The sequence below is a fragment of the Cupressus sempervirens genome, chromosome 10 (assembly GCF_028749045.1).
Source record: "Cupressus sempervirens isolate cs-2001-9-10 chromosome 10, ASM2874904v1, whole genome shotgun sequence".
Taxonomy (NCBI): Eukaryota; Viridiplantae; Streptophyta; class Pinopsida; order Cupressales; family Cupressaceae; genus Cupressus; species Cupressus sempervirens.
Window position 1 is genome coordinate 398,826,415 of NC_143127.1, and position 6,372 is coordinate 398,832,786.

Below are 6,372 nucleotides of genomic sequence, written 5' to 3' on the forward strand. Positions count from 1 at the left end.
TTTATACGATTTCTAGGTTTATTGAGGGGATGATAGTAAGAATGGAGTTTAGAGATTTTAGTTGATAAACTTAATTCTAAGGCAATCAAGTTAGGTCATCATGCTGGTAGTGACTCTATGTTGCAATGGATAAGGCACTGATCCTTAAATCAGATGCAAGCTAAGATGAAGGTCATTTGCAAAAAATAATTTTAATCAAATCAGTTTAGTTTTTCATGTTTTTGTGGTGGGTAGAAAGGAATTACCCCTCATGTATCTAATGGATTCATAGGTTATGATTTTTATCTATTATGTTCCTATGTTATTGCATAGGTATCAAAAGATATAAGGGTTTCATCTACAATTAATAGGTTCATATTTTATGTTTATTTTCACTAGTACCATATATTAGAACCTCAAGGTTAACCCACCTAGGTGTTATAGAGCCTGAATGAAGGAGTTATGCCTTATAGTTAGCCCAAGATTAGCAGTCGAGTGCATCCATCATAGTAATTCGCTAGCCTTAGATATAGTGGTTTGGTTTCTTGGTTATTTTTAAATCTATTAAATCAAGAGCTAAAAAGTCTCTTCTCCTTATTCTCAATATTAGGTAGCTACTAAATATACATCATTACCTAAAGGCAAAGGAAAATAACTCATTCCTTCCACAAATCTTGACCAAGGTAAATGGCTTCTTGATACAGGTGCATCACATCAATATGGCATCTTCTATGGATATGTGGCTATGTTTTCTTCTATTGAGCCTTGTACTTCTCCACCTATATCGATGGGTAATAATACATACATGAAGGTTTGTGGGAAAGGTTTTGTTCCTATGGGAGAGGGTACATTAAATGATGTCCTTTGTGTACCATCCTTGACCACTAATCTCCTTTCCATTTACCAAATTACGCATGGGGCACAAGGTAAAATTGTTGAGTTCACTCCTAATTATGTTTATATTAGGCAAGGAAAACTTTAAGAAACCCACCTCGAAAGAAAGATATAAAATATTGGCTAATCTTCCAATATTTTGAAAAACAAAATTATTTCTATGGGTGAATTTCTCAAAAAAAATTTAATTTAAAATATTATTTATATTGGCAATTATTTTTTAATCATAATTTTTGTGTAGAAAATATCGGTGAATCTCAATACTAATAGGAAGCTCATTAATCACCATGGAAAATTTCAAATCAAAATTGAACATTCTTTACTTTATGGAATATTATGATGATCATTATATTATATTATAAATCAATACTAAAAACTAAATATTGGTGATATATCCCTAAAGTAACTAATAATTATGATAATTATTGGTGAATTAATTTTAATTTTTCCAATAATATATAATATTAATGTAAATCAAATATAATCATGTATCGGATATTGTGGTGAATCTTTGAGATTAATTATTTTAATAAAATAAAATATTGAACAATTTTAAATATTTTAGGACAAATTTTTTATAAAAATGTGGAGATTTAGGTTGCGTTAAATCTTAAATTATTAGCCAAAATACTAACTGTTAGAAGTTGTAATCTTTCCTTGGTGTGTTTATAAACCAAAGTTAGAACTCCTTTCTTTATTGTTGTAATATATTAGGATATAAGCCAAGGTATCCTAATATATTTCTTTTTTGTCCTTTTTCCACTACATCTTATTTTGTCATCTAGTGGAATATGTGAGGACAAATATTTATTGTAATTTCTAATTTTAGATTATTCCTCCTTAAGAGGAATCTCACACTTGGCCTCACACACTTATGAATGGTGGCATTCATAGACATGGGAGTTACATTCTAACTCCTCTCTCTCATCTCTATTTAAGAGATGATCCTCTTCTCTTATTTCACAATGAGGTTTCTTCCTCTTCTCAAATATTGTATGAGCCATTGCTCTCTTGCTCTCTCTCTTTTTCTTCTTAGGCTTTTCATGCCTCATTCATAATGTCACAAGGGGTTTTCTTTGCTTTCCCCTTTCCAAATATCTTGTCTCATGGTGTTGGAGCTTGAAGCTTTCTCTCTCCTAGTTTATGGTAATATCTTTTCATGCATTTACTCACTTAGATTCTTTCCTGGTATTTCTTATTTACAGATTTCTTTTTCCATTTCTAACATGGTATCAGAGCAGTTTAATCTTTATTTTGAGTGTTTGCATGAAGGTACGGTTCGAAGGAGACTCTTGAGAGAGATTTCACTATTTTTTCTAATCTTCTTAAGTTGGAAGAAATTGAGTTTTTTTTTGAATTTGGCTGGTTTACCACCAAACCCGATTAACTCTTGTTTTCTCTAATTTGTGCAGGAGTAGCATTTATAATTCTTATTTTAATAGTATTTTTTTTATTATATAGGAGTAGCATTTGTGGTTGTAGTACATTGGAGGACATATTTCTTTTCCCATTTCTAACATAAAGAAATGGAAATGGAAATCCTTATCTGGACATATTATGGAAATTCTTGTGGTCTTTTTTAAGATACTTCTCTGCAATGGTTTCAGCTAGTTTCTCACTGGGAGCATGTTCCAGCTCTGGGTTGTGAACCCACCTTCATTTCAGAATTGGCAGATGCCGTAATTGAGGCTCTTCCATATGTAGGAGCAATGGCAGTGTCAAACCTTCTCTGCAATCTGAGTTGAAGGGTCTCATCATCGAAATGGGCTTCGTTACACCATACTTCTTTGGGTCCTATGCTAGTGATCTATTCCATTCTTCATGTCTGATGCACCTCGTTTAAAGGCCTAGTTGTTGAAGCCCAACCCTTTATAATACATGGCTCGCCATGAATTTTTCTAGCATCATCATCAGGATCGGAATGCCGGTCCAGAACGTCAGATTCAATTCCACAATCGTCGGTCTGGTTGACAAATTCCCCTATGTGGTGAGCATTGCCAGGATCAGCTCCATGATTTTTCCCTACGACTTCAATCTTTTCGGCTCCCCTGCTGATCCTTCCTCCCCCGCCTTCAATGTCACCGACGCCCTTGTCAAGGCCAACAATTTCAACCTCTTCGTTTCCCTCATGGAGGCCTTTGGCGTCGTCTCGGAGTTCCAATCGAAAGAATCCGGCGCTGGGATCACCATTTTCGCCCCCATGGGCGACGCATTTTCTGCCATGAATCCCGAGACTCTGTAGGGCCTCACAGCGGATAAAAAAGCCCTAATTCTCAAATATCATGTTTTGCTCTCCTATTACCCGCTTGGATCTTTGCAGACCATCTGCAATCCTGTTCAGCCGACTTTGGTGACTCAGGCGATGGGGGCTTCAAGCTACATGCTCAATATCACTCAGATTCATGGCGATGTTGCCGTCAATATAGGAATTGTTCAGGCCCCTGTTACAGAAATCGTCTTTGATCAGAAACCCCTCGCCATTTTTGCTGTTCCCAAAGTTTTACTCCCCAGAGAAATCTTCGGACATAAATCTACCCCTACTCCATCTCCAGCGCTTGTGCCGGCAAGTTTTACTTTCTAGTGTCTGGGCCCTTCTCCATTTTTTGGGATTTCCCAACCTCCAATTCCAGTCCCTTCATTTTCTAAACCCCCAATTTTCGTTCCTGGAAAGTTGCTGATCTTTGAAGGCATCGCGTCTCGGCCGGAGAAGATTAGAACTATAATTTTTTGACTTTTTCTGCACCTTTTAAATTTCTAAATTTGTCTCATGCATGTTTAGATTATTCTATGTGCAATTATTATTTCTAACTCTTTTTCTGCATTCTCTATCATTTTTTTCAAAAAAAAACAAATCATTACAAGCTTTTTTTTAGTATTTTCTTAACTTTTTTTTGGAAATGGCATCTACTTTAATTTATTCATTATCTTAATATTTTAAATGCCCCTTATATTAGAACTTTTAAAGATTTTTTTAAAATATATCTTTGTAGATATGATCATATTTACTATGATCTTCATAATTTTAACAATGTAATATCAATTTATTGATTTTTTTTTTTTAAGGAACTGATATAATCTTTTTTATGTTCTTATTATAATTTTATTTTTCAATATTATCTGCATTGTCTTGATATTAGACATGATTCATATAGACTTTTAGAGGATTAGTCCATATAATGTTCTTCATTCCATATTGTGTCTTGTGATCATTCAATAGTTGAAATTTCAGATTTAACATCTTATTAGTTGTAGATAGTAGTTTTCCAGAATCCATTAGAATTCTTAGCTGTGTTTTCTGGGTAGATTGTGTTACAATTTTTGCATCAAAAATTGTAACACAATCTACCCAGAAAACACAGCTAGGAATCTTATTAGTTATTAAAACTAATGTCTATTACTCTGTCCTCTCTATGTCCTTGTACTATGTTGAGTCTTCCTGTTATTGATATCCAAGGGTTTGTTACCCCTTAAGTCTCGTATGTAGACAATCTTCTCATAGATATTATATTCCAAAATATTAAGTATGGAAAGGCGATTATTTTCTTTAACCAATCTATTTTCGTATATTTATTTGCGTATATATGGGGGCCCACATATATGCCCAGATAAATATATAATTTATGTCTATAATGATTTAGAATTTAATATATACCTTTGCAAAATGAATTAAATACTCATGTTTACCCTCAATGGAGTCTTATACCTGATATCTATATTTAGTTGATCTTCCTTAAATCTATGCATTAACCTTAATTCTTAATAGGATTATGAATAATCTTACACATTTGCCTTCATTTTGATATTGTGATGTGCCCATAGTTGCACTTTTATGCTTTTATAGCATTGTTCTATGCCCATGTTGGCACTTTATGGTTTTCATTTAGTGTTACTAGTTAATGTGTTCAGTCTTTCCAAGGATAAATACAAAAGGGGATTTACAATGAATTATTTGTGTTCTCTTATTTTGTCTCCTAATTCTTCATATGTTGTTAACTTTTTGATTGAATGAATAAGGTTAATTTAATTTAAGACAACTTGGATGAGTTGTGTGTCAGATATGTTGTTGCTTTTAATTTAAGGAGTTAAGCAAATGCTTCAATGATTTTATACGATTTCTAGGTGTATTGAGGGGATGATAGTAAGAATGGAGTTTAGAGATTTTAGTTGATAAACTTAATTCTAAGGCAATCAAGTTGGGTCATCATGCTGGTAGTGACTCTATGTTGTAATGGATAAGGCACTGATCCTTAAATCAGATGCAAGCTAAGATGAAGGTCATTTGCAAAAAATAATTTTAATCAAATCAGTTTAGTTTTTCATGTTTTTGTGGTGGGTAGAAAGGAATTACCCCTCATGTATCTAATGGATTCATAGGTTATGATTTTTATCTATTATGTTCCTATGTTATTGCATAGGTATCAAAAGATATAAGGGTTTCATCTACTATTAATAGGTTCATATTTTATGTTTATTTTCACTAGTACCATATATTAGAACCTCAAGGTTAACCCACCTAGGTGTTATAGAGCCTGAATGAAGGAGTTATGCCTTATAGTTAGCCCAAGATTAGCAGTCGAGTGCATCCATCATAGTAATTCGCTAGCCTTAGATATAGTGGTTTGGTTTCTTGGTTATTTTTAAATCTATTAAATCAAGAGCTAAAAAGTCTCTTCTCCTTATTCTCAATATTAGGTAGCTACTAAATATACATCATTACCTAAAGGCAAAGGAAAATAACTCATTCCTTCCACAAATCTTGACCAAGGTAAATGGCTTCTTGATACAGGTGCATCACATCAATATGGCATCTTCTATGGATATGTGGCTATGTTTTCTTCTATTGAGCCTTGTACTTCTCCACCTATATCGATGGGTAATAATACATACATGAAGGTTTGTGGGAAAGGTTCTATTCCTATGGGAGAGGGTACATTAAATGATGTTCTTTGTGTACCATCCTTGACCACTAATCTCCTTTCCATTTACCAAATTACGCATGGGGCACAAGGTAAAATTGTTGAGTTCACCCCTAATTATGTTTATATTAGGCAAGGAAAACTTTAAGAAACCCACCTCGAAAGAAAGATATAAAATATTGGCTAATCTTCCAATATTTTGAAAAACAAAATTATTTCTATGGGCGAATTTCTCAACTTTTTTTTAATTTAAAATATTATTTATATTGGCAATTATTTTTTAATCATAATTTTTGTGTAGAAAATATCGGTGAATCTCAATACTAATAGGAAGCTCATTAATCACCATGGAAAATTTCAAATCAAAATTGAACATTCTTTACCTTATGGAATATTATGATGATCATTATATTATATTATAAATCAATACTAAAAACTAAATATTGGTGATATATCCCTAAAGTAACTAATAATTATGATAATTATTGGTGAATTAATTTTAATTTCTCCAATAATATATAATATTAATGTAAATCAAATATAATCATGTATCAGATATTGTGGTGAATCTTTGAGATTAATT

At 32.7% G+C, this 6,372-nt stretch overlaps 1 pseudogene; it reads left to right on the plus strand.

Moving 5' to 3' along the window:
- The first annotated feature begins 2,323 nt into the window (after positions 1-2,323).
- LOC149534360 (fasciclin-like arabinogalactan protein 4) lies at positions 2,324-3,520 on the plus strand (annotated as a pseudogene).
- The last annotated feature ends 2,852 nt before the right edge of the window (positions 3,521-6,372 follow it).